This window comes from Agelaius tricolor, unplaced genomic scaffold (assembly GCF_023055355.1).
Source record: "Agelaius tricolor isolate 1412-34295 unplaced genomic scaffold, bAgeTri1.0.p SCAF_2, whole genome shotgun sequence".
NCBI classification, from domain to species: domain Eukaryota; kingdom Metazoa; phylum Chordata; class Aves; order Passeriformes; family Icteridae; genus Agelaius; species Agelaius tricolor.
The window spans coordinates 3,912,539-3,926,862 of record NW_027269262.1 but is presented as its reverse complement, the minus strand read 5'-3'; the positions used below and the strand labels follow the sequence as shown (position 1 = coordinate 3,926,862).

Genomic DNA, 14,324 nt, shown 5'->3' with positions numbered 1-14,324 from the left:
TGGTCTGCAGCATTTCCTATACATAGAATGGGAAATATGCAGGCAAATTTAGCTCCTGTGTATGAAAAATACCTACTTATTAATTAGTGCTGTTTAGATTTTTTTCATATTTTGTTCATTTGGGCATATTGCACATTTTCTTAACCTAAAATACCCAAAAAAAACCAACCTCCAGAACCTCACCATGAATTCTTAGGTTCAGTTTCCCAGATTTTTGTATTTTTGTCCAAGAAAATTAATTTTTTGTGAAATAGTAGTTATTATGACATATCTTCTCCTCTCCAGGACTTCACTTCTCATTTGTTGGACGTTTCTTAGAGAATTCCAGAGAGAGCTGAGATCATACTTGATGCAGTGAAATAGATACATCCAAATATGAGCAAAATGAAGCTTGCAATGCTTATGTATTTTACTGTGGTGTTTATGTAACACTTCAGATTATTGTGCTAGCATTTCAGATATTTCAGTTTCTTTTCATCACTGTTACCCTTAAAAATGTTTCTTTAAATATTGGGCCAGAAGCAGGAGATGCAATGGAGCTTTTTATGTAATCCCAATAGCAGGGATTGTCCAGATTAGGTCTCTACAGAGAAGGTATTTGGCTTTCAGACCTGTACTTTCTTTACACATAGCAGTACAGCTCATGCTTACCTCTTGTCTGTAACAGCAGCCTCAAGTTTTACAGTTCATGTGCAGAAACTGTCCATGTAGGTGTCTCTGATGCTTGTAGCTGGTTTGGGTCATGCTGGTTTTGGCATGTTTTTGTCCACTTAAAAATAAATTCAATTTTGGGGTTTTTTTAAAAATATTTTTATCTCAAAATGTAATTTTCATGAAAATTTTTGAGAAATCTGAGCTCATGGTCAAATTTATGGGACTTCATAAATTAAAATTCCAGATGCTTTGGATAGAACGTGCTGCTAGAAGTAGGGGTGTCTTTGCTGGGTTTGGTATGTGCCTTCAATGATGTGACATTGGGGTACACATAGAAGTCATCCTTAGATGTGCAGAATTATTGTTGTGAGCAAAGAAATTAAGTCTGTAGATTTTTGAGGCAACTTTCAATTCTGTGCATTGGTTGTCTGATGCTTCTCAAACATTTGAAAATACAGAGATTGTCTATTTTGATTGAGTATTTTATAGATTATGGATAAAACATTAAATATGGTTTACTGGATGTTTGTGTTTTATTGCCATAAATTTACCTTATATTGATTTCTAAAGCATAACCTTTTTTTGAGTTATTTTTGCCTTTTCAATAGAAAAATGGGGTTTAATAGAGATAAAAGTTTCATTGCCACAAAAGAACAAACTGACTGACACATTTTTTGACCTAGCTATGTGAGAAGTATTTTAAAAAGTACCATACAAATATGGTACTGGCTGCAGCTTATTGTTTAATAGATATGAGAGAGACTTTAGGTTCAGTGTCATTAAGCAGTTTCCTTAAATGGGGATGTGGTTTGGAATGGTTGTTTATAAATATGCAGATGTACTTAAGCCCAATAACTGTCAAGCATTTGCATGTTAATGAAGTGCTACTGCACTAAGCAGTGGACAGCCAGCTGGAACTGTGGAGATAGGATTTATGCTGGGGATCTCAGGGAAACTGCCATGCCATGTAAACAGAAGGTATGGATCCTATTGACTGACAGGGATCTTGTTCACTATTGACACTTATTTTCTTGTATTCTATCACATGCATAGTAAAACCAAGTTCTTGCTCTCCCCAACCCTTCTGTTTTTTTCACTAAAGTAAATCAATTTTGAGGACAGAAGTGAATACCCTTCTTTCTCAGATAGACGGCAGAACTCATAAGGGAATAATTACAAGTCTAATTCAGCTCTTTTAATGACATCAGCCAAATGATTCTTGGATTCAAAGTCCCGGATGAGTTCCTAAGCTTTTTAACTCTAAGCTTCTAGGCTGAAGTAGTATGACTTTTAAATTTTGTTTTCATTGGAAGATCAAAGAAATGACTGCAGCATTAATTAACTGTGTGTATTTTGTTTGTGTAGCCCACAGAAGAAAGATTGTGTACTTAATAACATTAATTTGCTGGCTGAGATAAGAGAAAAAAAAGAAGGCTGGTGTGTTGGGCCTATTGGAGTAATTGTCTGTAGAGCTGACAAAAACTTCTAGAAGTTGGTCATCCATGCATATATTTTCTAGAAGATTTTTCTGTCTAGTGTGATATTCCTGACATGAGCTTTTCTAATGGGCTGGATTGCAGATGGATTACTTGGGGCGACTGTTTGTTTTATCTTGTGCAGATTTTAAGCACATGAAGATTTTTTATTTTGCACAATAGTTACAAATATATAGTTGAGAATGTAGAGGCAGAATTACATGTTTCTCTATTTTTTTTTTTTTTGGTAATGTAATAGCATCCACAACTTCCCCTTATGCAAGAATACAATGGGGCCTGGTGGGGCTATTTGTATGATTAAAAGCTGTACTCAAGGCAGGCCAGCCATCCCTTACACTCATTCCTTGACAACTCACTATATTATCCTTAAGCTTTTTCTGGAGATGGGTGCAATGCTTGCCTTGCTCCAGGTGTGGGACATCTCTGCTGGTCTCTATGATTTTCCAAGACAAGAGAGAGCACACCATTAGAACAGCAACCTCTTCTCTCAGGACCCTTGGGTGCAGCCCATCTCTGATGTCTTCACAGCTGCTGAGTTGCTGCTGTCCCAAAATAATGACTGCTTCTGCTAGACTGAGATGTAGAGCATGACTGAATGCACACTATCAGAAAACGTCCTTGGTTTCCTCTTAGTTTCTGTTTGCTTGTATTGTAAGAGAAAGGAACCTCTTTGCCAGTCACATAGGAAGATGGTGCTTCTTGTTCTGATTTGCTTAGAAATAGGACAAGGAGTCATGCAAAGCAGCTGCTGTGCACTGGAGAGAGAGAGAGCTGTGATATTTTGCCAAGGAGCAGAAATGCTGGAGGAAGCTGTGCCCCCTTCTACAAGTCCTTTTGTAATGTAAAGGGGTTATTCCTTAATTAAAAGGAGTCGTGGATCTTTGCCTGCTGGTTGGAGGCAGCACACCTGTGGCAGGCTCCAGGGGGAACTGGCTCTGGCTGCCTGCTGGCTGCTGGCAGCCACTCTGATCCTGTTTCTGCGGGAACAAGTGTTGGATCAGCAAATGGGATGTATGTGAGAACAATAACACACAAATATTGATTTACTGGCCACCCGAGCTATTTCTGTGGCTGCAAGCTGTCTGCCTTCAGCCTAACACCGTGTGTGAGGCACAGTGACCCTGCTCTGCTGCCTTATCTTTACCTAAGCAGTGTTTTAGCACATGGCATGTGAGAAAGTGCATCCATGGAGTGCTTGAGTGGTCAGCTAGAGCTTAGTCCAACCTACTTCTTCCACTACCACTGGTGCCAAAACTTAGTGTTACATTTGATAACTCTGCAAACTGAGGACAAGGACTGCTGTGGAGTCTGACATCTCCCAGAGGAGTGAGGAGAAGACAACAGAGCAGGACTGGGGAGGTGGTTATCTTGTAACCAACCTTCCTTCCTTCCTTCCTTCCTTCCTTCCTTCCTTCCTTCCTTCCTTCCTTCCTTCCTTCCTTCCTGCTTGCCTTCCTGCCTCCCTCCCTCCCCTAATCCCATCTCTTCATATTTAGTACTGTGCAAAAAGTTAAATTCAGCCTGCCCTAGTTTGAGCAAAAGGGGGTGAAAACCCCCTTATGATAATAAAATTTTATTCTGTGTAATTTTAGATGTCAGTCTGAAAATCTGCTGCTTTGGGATCATGTTCAAGCATAAGTCCAGGCCTACAACAGAGGCAAGAGGCAATTGTGCTTAAAAATTCTGACTTTACTGTTCCATGAATGCAGATTTAACTCTTATTACTGTCTAGATAACCAGGTACCAGAATTGTTGGTTTTGATCTTACTACACAAGATGCTAATCAGCAACCAGATTCCTTGTAATTAACCCCTTACGAGATGGACTTCTATGTTTTTTTAAACCTACACAGCTTTCTGTTTTGTGTATGCCTAGACAATTCTGCACTTTGTGGTTTACTTACATTTTTAATAGAAAGGAATTATAACTCCCTGGGCAAAGGGTTAAAATACAGCTTGCACTTGAAAAAGGGAATTTAATGCTATGTCCATCAGGAAGCAGTAGGATTCAAATCCCAGAATGCCTGGCAACTGTCTGTCTGACAATGCCTTACTGTATTCTGTTGCCCTCACTGTCATATTAGGAAACCTTTCCAGGGCTCAGTGAGCTCCAGAGAGTTATCCTTGTTTGCAGAATCTTTCCTTCTTCCCCTCCTTCTCTTTCCTTTTTATTATTAAATTACTTATTAATTACCCCCCAGATTCTAAGGCTGTTAAATACAGCTCTTCAAACTTTGACTTTCTGCCAGAGAAGCTTTTGGCTTTTTCAATTTGTCCAGCTTCAAATTGCTCCCATTGTCCGAACCTGCAGCTGGCTATTGATGTGGTGTGGGAAAGCCCCAGTGGAGCAACCTTTCCTTGAGAGCACAACAAGAGCAACACAGAAACAGCAGGTGTCATGGGGACCTCTGGGCTCTTTCCACAAGCTGGAAGGGTTGCTTTTGCAGTTTGGGATTCCTCTGTGGGCTTGCTACCTGCTTGTGTTGCCCTCCAGCTTCTGCAACACTGTTTTATTGCAGTGTGCTGCTGAAATTACTCCTGCTGGTGGAATTTATTGCCTGTGGGGTTTTTTTAAGGTTGCTGGGCACTACTGAGACAGCCAGCAGACCCTTCTTACACTGATAATCTCTTTGACATATTGGAGATCTTGTGATTGTTTCAGTTGTCTGCTTTATTTAAAAACCTCTGCTGTGTGTCAAAGCTAAAGGAATCTTTTTTTCTCCTCAACACACTGATAGTTCCTGGCAATTGTGAGCAGGACATAAACCCATTAAAAAACCCCAATTAGTTCTTAACCAATGTTTGTACAATAGCTCAATACAAATCATGTTTAAACATTAGCATAAAGCAAAACAGTGCTATTTTCTGTTTGACAAATTTGTGTATGCTGTGGAAACCACAGGATTTGTGGGAGGAGGAGAATGCCTTGGAGAAGAATCCAGCATTAACTGGCTGTTGGTTACTGAGATGGTACACAAACCTCGGCGTCAGACTGGCTTTGTTTGTTGCTCCAGGAGTTGTGGGCTGCTGAATGTTTTTTTTAAGGAACACTTTTCTCAGTTGCATACTTACCTAGAGGTGGTCTCCTCCACCACAAGCACCTTATTCTTGCCAGTCATCCCTTCAGGCTCAGCATGCTGGTGTAAGCGAAAGCAAGAAAACATGTCCACAGACCACAGCATGCTGCATCTTATCAGCAGTGGCCAGCAAACAAGCTCACATCAGCCCTAATTTGTAAAAAGCTTACCAAGCTAGGACTAGGCTCCTCAGGAGACAAGTTGCCTTTCCCTCACTAGCTGAAATGATGAGATACACTGAGGGCTGCTGTCTTGGATCGATTGGATGTGCTGATGCCCTGACACCCTTTGCAGATATCAGATGAATTTAGTACTTAGGGCATGCCTCCATACTGCTCTGTTTATCCTGAGCCTCCTGGAAACCATATGTCTGTGATTCATGGGGCATTGAACCTGGGCTAATCAGCTATGTTGACAGGCAGGGTATATTTTATTGAGCTTAATGCAACCTTAATGTTGTCGTGCTGTTTCCAGAATACTTTGTGTGGATGTGCCTGTGATGAGAAGAGCTTAAAGTGACTTGGAATTTGTCCCTGTCCAGTTCAGACTGCATGACCTTTAAAGAGACTGTGAAGCAATACCTCTTCCTTTTTCCTCTGTGCCCCAAAGGCCAATCCAGGACAAGGAGGTTGTGAAGGGACACAAGAAAAACAAAGCCAAAGTAAACACCAGCAAGGAAAGAGGAGTGGGGAGGAAGAAACAGAAATAGCAGTGAAAATCTGTCAGGTAGAGAGAAGGCCCTTTTTGACATATTCTCTTTCTTATAGCACTTAGCATACATTTAGTTAAACCAGTAAAAAAAAGCCATTCTGATCCTGTGAGATGTTATGTTTGCATTCAGATTATATTCCTGCTGGGACGATTATATTCAGCATTTGAACTAAGGCAAACTGGAATTGTTTTGTAGGAACTATGTATTTCATCAAAGGCATTTTTTAAACTCTGGGACGTCTTCCTACTTGTTCTCAACTAGGCTTATGTATTAAAAAGAAATAAAGGAAAAAGGCAGTGTGGGCATGCTGTGGGTATGTTACAGAGATGCTGAGATGACTGACCCTCCCTATTTGGCTGGCTAGTTTCTGAGACCATGTTGAACACATGCTCTGATGCTGTTTGAAGGCCCCATGAGAAGAAGAAACTGATTGAAAGCTCTCAGTTATGCTGAAGTGAGTGGCCAAAGTGCTGGAATTAAACAGCTGGTATGAACCTGCTGAACTTTGTTGTTTATAAATTATTTTGCAAGCCATCTGGAACAAGAATACCACAGTTTACAAAAGCTGTAGCTGAGGTTTTCAAGTTGAGCAGCAAGTGTGAAATATTATTAAGTGATTATCAGATTTTAAAGGCTTTTCTGAGTGGCTTAAAGAGAGACTCTTAGGTTAGTGAAGTTTTAACTGAAACACATTACTAGCTTTTCTTTCCTTATGCTGTGTTTATCTTAGTTACATTTGGGTCTCCAATTATGTCCTTAACAATACCCAAGAATCCTGCTGTGACTGAGTTGAGGAAAAATAGCCATTAGATAAGAGGTCTGTTTGCTTCATGGGTAGCAGGTTGTACTGCTGTCCCTGACAAAGTATTCCTCAGAAAACCTTCCCCATGTGTAGGGCTGACGTCAAATGTGAGATTATTTATGTTTCAGGTGGAATGAAGATACCTCATACATCTGCCCATTTGCCAAATCTTGCTGAAGCAACCCAGTGACTCCTGTAAGTGGGACAAGGGCACAAGGATCATTCAACATGGTCAGGCTGTAACTGGCAGCCTCCCTCTGGCTTGGCTTGCGCTGTCTTTTATGCATTTTCCCCTTGGTAGCAGAACAGTGTCCACAGGTGCCGCTGTAGCTGAACAAGTATGGTCTGAATTAGGATTCCCAAAGGTCTCCCAATGGCCTTGGGAGACATTTGGGAATCACACTTTGGGAAGTGTGATGTTGCTGCCCCCAGCTATGGCCTCCCCTGGATCTGTCAGCCTAGAAATCTTTGAGCTTTCCAGCTTTCTGCTATTAGAACAAGGGGGATTTTGGCCTCTTTTCTCAATGAATTTCTCTTTATGAGTCTTAGGGCAAATGTGCTGTGAGAGTGACTCATATATTTACCCTGTGAGCAATGTACCTGAAATGGCTCATTGTGTGGGATGCTCAGCATGCACTGGCTGGGCATAAAATGGGAAATGTCACAGGAAAGAGGCTGTAACCCACAAATCTATGCTATTTCTGTGCTTTGTACATGGACCTGATGGTGTGCTGACACACACACATGTTCATGTGCTGACACGCAGCTTTTTGTTAAGGTTTTGTGCAGCTTGAGCTCTTTCTGGAAGGTTGCTTCCAGTGAAGGCAGGGGGAACTGAAAGTCTCATAGGTATTGGCCAGGTAGAAAGCATGGATTGACAACTGGAACAGATATTAGGAACAAAAATTATACAATGAACTCGAACAGTTGTTGTAGGAGCACCTTTTGCTTCTGTTGACTAGGTGGAAATCTTATGTGCTTGTTAATATGAAGGGGGTGGCTATCACCGAAAAGAAGCAGTAAAGAAGGTTTTCTGGTCAATTGTTTTATAATGCTGAACAGGCAGTTTCCCAATATGACTATATATCTCATTTTTTGGCATTATGTACAGAGAATTAAATATAACTTGCCTTGCCTTGGGCTGATCACTTGAAATGCAGTCTCAAAATATGATGCAATTGCTTGTATTAATGGTACTTGTACTTCGTGTGTGTGTCAACTTCAATATGGTCTTGTTGCAGCTTGAATATATTAACAGCCTATGAAAGGGTTGGTAAAATATAACTACTTTTTAGACTAGAATTTCTACTTTCCTCTGAAAACTCACATTTGTGTGCAGGGCTTTCTGTTATGCACGAGGTGCTAAGGAGAAGATAAAAACCTTAAACTGAGAACTATTAAAATCAATGAAACCTGGGTTTCTGATTGACAGATGCTGATTGACACATGGGTTCTGACTGCTATTTTGTCTCCTCAGCTGGGGGCCTAGAAAACAATGTGTGTGTGTGTGTGTGTGTGTGTGTGTGTACTTTCTAGCCTCTTTGGCTACGTATTTTTTTCCCAGATGGGTGTAATTTTCAAGCATTCAGTGCTGCAGAGTTCATTCTGCAGACTTCTGCTCCATTGGGACACTAAGTGGGTCTCCCTTGTGCATACCCTGCTGCTTATTTTCACAAAATCTGTGTGATCTTGCTGGCTTTGAGACTCTGGGTCCTTTGTTAAATGCATCTGAATTTAGTCAGCAGGCTCAAAAATTGCTGGAAACATGGGAGGACAGACTACCTGTGCCCATGTGTGCCTACAGGTAATGAACAGTTACACTGTGCATGTGTAGGAACACATGTACCAAGTACTGCACATGATTTTTTTTTTAACTCTGTACAGCTGATGAAATTCCACCAGGTCTGAAAATTAAATCACACTTTAAGAAATAATTGATTTGCCTTTTTTTTTTTCCCAGGCATGTTATTTGTTTATTTATTTTTCTTCCCTCTAATCCATCCCAATAAGATGGTATAAGAGAAATGCTGACACTCTCTTGCCTCTGCTATCACCAGTGGGTGCTACTCTAAAAGTATTCAATGATTTTAATGAATTTTGTGGCTGAAAGTTGAACACTGAAACTTATTTAAAAGCATTCAACAGTGAAAAAAGAATAGGCCTTTATTGATATCTAGTCAAAAGTGAAGACTTAGCTGTAATTATTTACAAATCAATTAATGGACCTTTCCTCTAAAACCCTATCAGTCAAAGACTGGCTAAGAGCAGCGGAGAGCATTGATAAGAATACACCATGAAACAAAATCAATTGGTTTTTGTCATTCTGACAGAAGTGAGCTCTACATGTGGATTAACCCAGAATGCAACAGGAAAATGTCCACAGGCTGGAAGATAACCTAATTTTGTAAAATCAAGGTTGTCATAAGAATCTTTCATAATTGATGGTGAGATTAGAATTTATCTAGCAGCCTGGTGGTAAAAATCAAAACAGCTTCTAGGGCAGCATTGCAAACACTTCAAAGCTTGATTGGCTTCCTCAGATCTGGACTCTGTCCTTAATGTCTGCTAATTTAGAGAAAGGAGATACAGGGTATGAGCTTTGAGATCATACTTTTATCAATCAGGTCATATGTTTATGGTTGGCAGTTACAGTATGCAGTCCTTGGGAAGGATTGGTGCGTATTTCTGGTGCTGCAGGAAAGCTGCCAGTATTTTTCGTATTACCTTTTTGAAAGTTTTTTTTAAATTAATATGTTCTCCTGTACAAAATTTTTGTTCATATTTTTTGTCTGAATATGAAGCTGTGATAGTATTTGGATCATAATCGTGGTTCTAGTATGATTCTGCAAAACAATGACCAAAAAAAACCCCTTCAATATTTCCACAAAATGGTCTTTAAAAAAAGTCTGAAATATTTTTGTAATTATCAGGAGAACACAAATATAGTATTGGGGTGATTTAATTAAATGACAAAACTTAAGACTATCAGTTTTAGCAAATCTTAGTTCTTTGTGTGATCACACAATGTGAAATTCTCAAGAAATTTTCAGTCTTGTACCTAGATTTCTTTGGTTCACGCTCAGCTCAGTAAGAGCAGTGCTCTGATTTCTGCCTCCAGCTGTGTGGTACATATTTTACAGCCTTATGATTAGCATAACTTTATTCCACTCAAGCATTCCTCATCAGTGTGCACCAGCTTCCTCTCCCCACAGTGGGCCTTCCCCAAGCTGCTTTTGGGAAATCCTAGGGAAAGACAACTCTATGCATATGCTGCTGCTTCTCACTGTCCCTCCAACATGTTTGTTCCCAGCTGTAATGTGCTTTTCTCCATTTCTGCAGGTTATTTTGCAAATCATCCAATAAGCAAGAAGTTTATCTTCTTGTTTATTCAATTCAATTTTCAGCCTAAGATAATTCTGAAGAATTATCTTATGAACCTCCTTTGAGATTTAATGCAACAACTCTTCCTCACCAGATAGTGCAAATAGGCACTGGTGAGTGCAAGAACAGGAATACCTGAGAATCATTTAAATAAACAGCAGGCCAAGCCCCAAAGCAAAACCAAAAAAAAAATATATTAATCAAAATGATTTATCAGTAATGTTTTGTGACCAAGACCAAAGGTCAGCGCAGTAACCTTTCAGTAATGCATCGTGCAGTCATGCAAAAGACCTGGTTTCTGTTCCCAGGCTTGGTCTGAACAAACTTGTGTGGTTTGTTTAATCTCTGCTGGGAGAAAGCTTTGCATTGCTCATGGATTTCAAGGGTGACCATACAGATGGAGGTATGTGCCCTTTTGGTCCTGAAATGGGACGACAATGCTTGAGAGAACAAATTTTTAGGGACTTTCAAGTGCTAGAAATATGCAATGAATGTTAAAAAGAAAGATATGGAGCTCTAGCTTTTAAAACAGTTTAACATTCTAAACCCTTGAGAAGGTAAAACTGTGTGTTGTGAGTCTGACAACTCTGTGCTGAACATACAGGATTCCCAAAGAATCCTGCAGTGCTCAGAGGTGCTTTGTGCCAATAGAGATGCTAAAGTTTCCAAGTTACTAAAAAGAAAGGAGTTTTCAGTGAAAATAATAAATACACTTAAAGAAGAAAAGTTAGGGGAGCTGTTGTTGCCCTGGTAACCATAACTCTGGTATTAATTAGCATGGCAGTTATTTTTAGTCGCTGACCTCTTAATGTTTCCCTCTGCTTATTATTTCCACTGGTAATTTAAAAATAGTATTATCTTTATTTCTCCTTTATTTCATATTTATATATCTTTGATAGTTTTGTCCCCACCCTCTCTGTGTTGTTCAAAGACAACTTTTTTCCCTTCTTTTTCCACACATGTTCATCTCTTCTCAAATGGGGCAGAGTGAAAGGGGCAGAGGAGGAATCATTGAACTGGGGTCGACATCCTGGAATAAATTATTTCTAGAAAATAATAAATATCTTGCCTGCCAGACACAGAACTCCTCATTTCAACTTATTCTACTTCTTATGTATCAAAATCAAACAATGATGTAGACAAATAGTAACATGAGAAAAAGAAAATTACTGTTGTTTCCAGCTTGTTTGATGCAAACTATTCTTTCAATATCAAAAGAACTCTACGTATGGTTTCTGACATATGTCATAACCTTGACATTGGTTTAGAAGCATGCTAGCCTTAGTTCGAATTGTGAGATGCTTTCTGTTCCTTCTCCTTAGGAGTTAGCTCATGGTCATGACATACCCATTTAAAAGCTTTTTACTATATTTCCTGGGTAAGTACCAGTTGTCCTATGGGAAAATTTGACTTTGGGTGAAAAGAAGGAGAGTAGAGGAAAAAGGAGATAAAGTACAAAATTAGCTTCAAATCCCTTCCTGCCACCATCTTGAACAATATTTTTTTCACTTACCTTTGGAAGAGGGACAGTTGTAAATTGCACAGCATCAGTAATCTGCAGTGACTATCTTGTATAGTAGAATTTTCCTTGGAGGTATACACATTCTAGGTGATTTACTTCTTGCAGCTTAAAAACATGTTATTCTTCAAATACATAATTCTCTTTTGCCTGTTGCCTCATGGTAAATATTGTTGAAAAAAACCCCTTGTGCCTCTGTAAAAAAGTTCTTTTGAAGTAAATTTTCAAGTCTTTCTACTTACACACTGCTCCTCTGTTTTCTGTGATTTCTAAAACACAAATTAGGGGAAAGATGCTTTCACTGGCTACTTTAAATATTAGATGTAGGTGTTATTTCTTTTGTGGCAAAGGTAGATCAGATTATCTGGCACCTTGTCCACTTTCGTCTTGAAAACCTCCAGCAATGTGGACTCTGTCATGTCCCTGGAGAGGCTGTGCCAGTGAATGATTCTTCTTGCTGTAAAAAGCTAATTCCTTACATCCAGGAGCAAAACACTGGTAGCTGATGTTGAAATTGTGTTTTGAGAAGAAGGGATTGCAAGAGCTTTATGTGTGTAAGAGAGACGGAGAGGAATTCCAGTGGAAGTAGATAAACGTGTTTGAGCAAAGTTTTATTGAGGGGTTGTTTTGTTTTGTGTTTTGTTTTGGGGTTTTTTTTTCTTTTGTTTTTGGTTTTATTTTGTGAAAATAAAAAATCTGAAGATCACTTCTAAATCTACCTTTGTTGTTTCAGAAATTGTTGGACTGAGAATGTTTTGTCTTGGCTTCACTCAGTGTGAAATTAATCCTTGACTTTCAAGCCCCAAAGTAATGCATAGTTGGACATCAAAAATATGTGTATATGGGGCATGTTTTGATTTACCTTAAATCTGTATCCTTCTCATTCATCAAGCTAAGCAGTCTAATAATATCATAGCACATAACTGACATAATGTCAAACCCAGATGACCAGATGGTCCTCTGTAACTCAAAGAAATACAGTTGGCATCTGCAAGAGAACAGTCTTCTTTTCTAATCATTATTTTCTCTGGCATTTCATCCAAATTACTAAGAGAATGTAAAACTTCCAAACAAACTCTAAAAAGCTTCTCTGCCAACATCCATACTATTCCATATTTGAGCACATAATTAAAATATTTTGGTATCCAAATCTGCAGATGAAGTCAACATTTGAGGGGATTGGGCAAGAAGACCTCCAGAGGTCCCTTTCAACCCTAACAATTTTGTAACTTTTAAATTTCTGTTTATTGCTGATGCATAGGATACAGAATGTTTGGGTACTTGGAATCCAGACACTGATATTGATCACTTTAATTTGCTGTTCATGCAGCAGGCCACCTTTTGACAGACTTCTGGTTTTGTAGCTTTAGATCTGTGCTTTCTCAAACTCCTCGGTTTGTCAAGATCATGAAGCACTTTTGTAACTAATGCTAATTCACATGACACTCTTAGGAGATCCAGCATCTTACTTCAACAGCCCAGGGAAGAAATATCACTGGCAGCATGTCAGAAAATCAAAACATAAACTTGCAACTTAAATACCATACAAGTGCAAACTGGTTTTGAGTGATGGTAACACCTTATCTTTTCTAAAAAATTAAGTAAGGAGGAAAAATACTAGCTATTGGACAGCTTAAAAATAAAAGATACTCACATGATTAAGCATAGCTAGTATTTTGTGAAATCTCTGTGAAATTCTATTATGTTTAACATCTCAATACCCACTTAAGAGCAAAGTCTAGTGTAAGAATAACTTTAAAACAAAAGGAACCCATTTTTCCCTATTAAAAAGTTCTCTAATTGTGTGTGTATTCTTTACAATGTTGCTGTTAGTGATAGAAAAATGTTTTCTTTTCCTGAAATCCATTTGGACAATATTAGCTCTAGATCTTAACTTCATCTTGACTGCTCAGCTCAGGTCTGTAAGAGAGACATTAATATAGATGTGGGAGATGGGAACAGAGCACAGGTTTCTGAAAAAAAGAACAAAAATACCCTGTGAGGAAAAACAAAAAGAGTAGAAACTGAAGACAAAGTATAAACTAACCAGGGAGTACGGAAAAGTGAAGGAATAAAGGAAAGGTAAAAAATTAACTTGAAAAGTTCTGGTAAAATTTACCACAGGCTTCCTGTCATTTGGGGTCAGAGAAATGTTTCAGTAGCTTATAGATGGACTGACAGGCAATCTTATGAACTTTGATAACCCAAAAAGTGGAATTGAATGAAGAAACTTAGAACAGATATTAATCTTTGAGTTCAGGAAAATGTTACAAGCTTAAAACAGCTTAAGGATTACAGATCCTCAAACTTGCTGAGATGTATATAAACTTCACAGAGTTTGTATAGCAATCCTAATTGTTTATTTGTTTTTGGCTTAAACTTTAGGGAGTAACCTCATCAAGCAAGGGTGGTGTGCTCTTACTGCTGCTCATCATAGTCTTGCAGGGGAGGAAAGGAGGCTGGCAGACCTCTGTGTGGTAAGTGCAGTGGTATTTCTTATGTAGGATAATTCCATTTTGTTGCACTGTCAAAACATAAAAAGGCAAATGTGACAAAATTTATCTACAACTGTGCAATGTATTTTCACCCCACAGGACAGACGAGAACAGGTAGAAGGATGTGAATGTTAAAATAACAGGAGGAGGAGAGGAGCCAGCTCAGCACTAGTGCCCGTAGCTGTGGCT

The 14,324-nt window shown here is 39.0% G+C and overlaps 1 long non-coding RNA gene across 1 annotated transcript in view; it reads left to right on the top strand.

Annotated features, from left to right (window-relative positions):
• Positions 1–14,118, top strand: part of LOC139600470 (uncharacterized) — a 179,712-nt gene extending 165,594 nt beyond the window's left edge. The window contains exon 5 of the long non-coding RNA XR_011682557.1: positions 14,026–14,118. This is a non-coding gene — a long non-coding RNA (uncharacterized lncRNA). The remainder of the gene's footprint in view (positions 1–14,025) is intronic.
• The last annotated feature ends 206 nt before the right edge of the window (positions 14,119–14,324 follow it).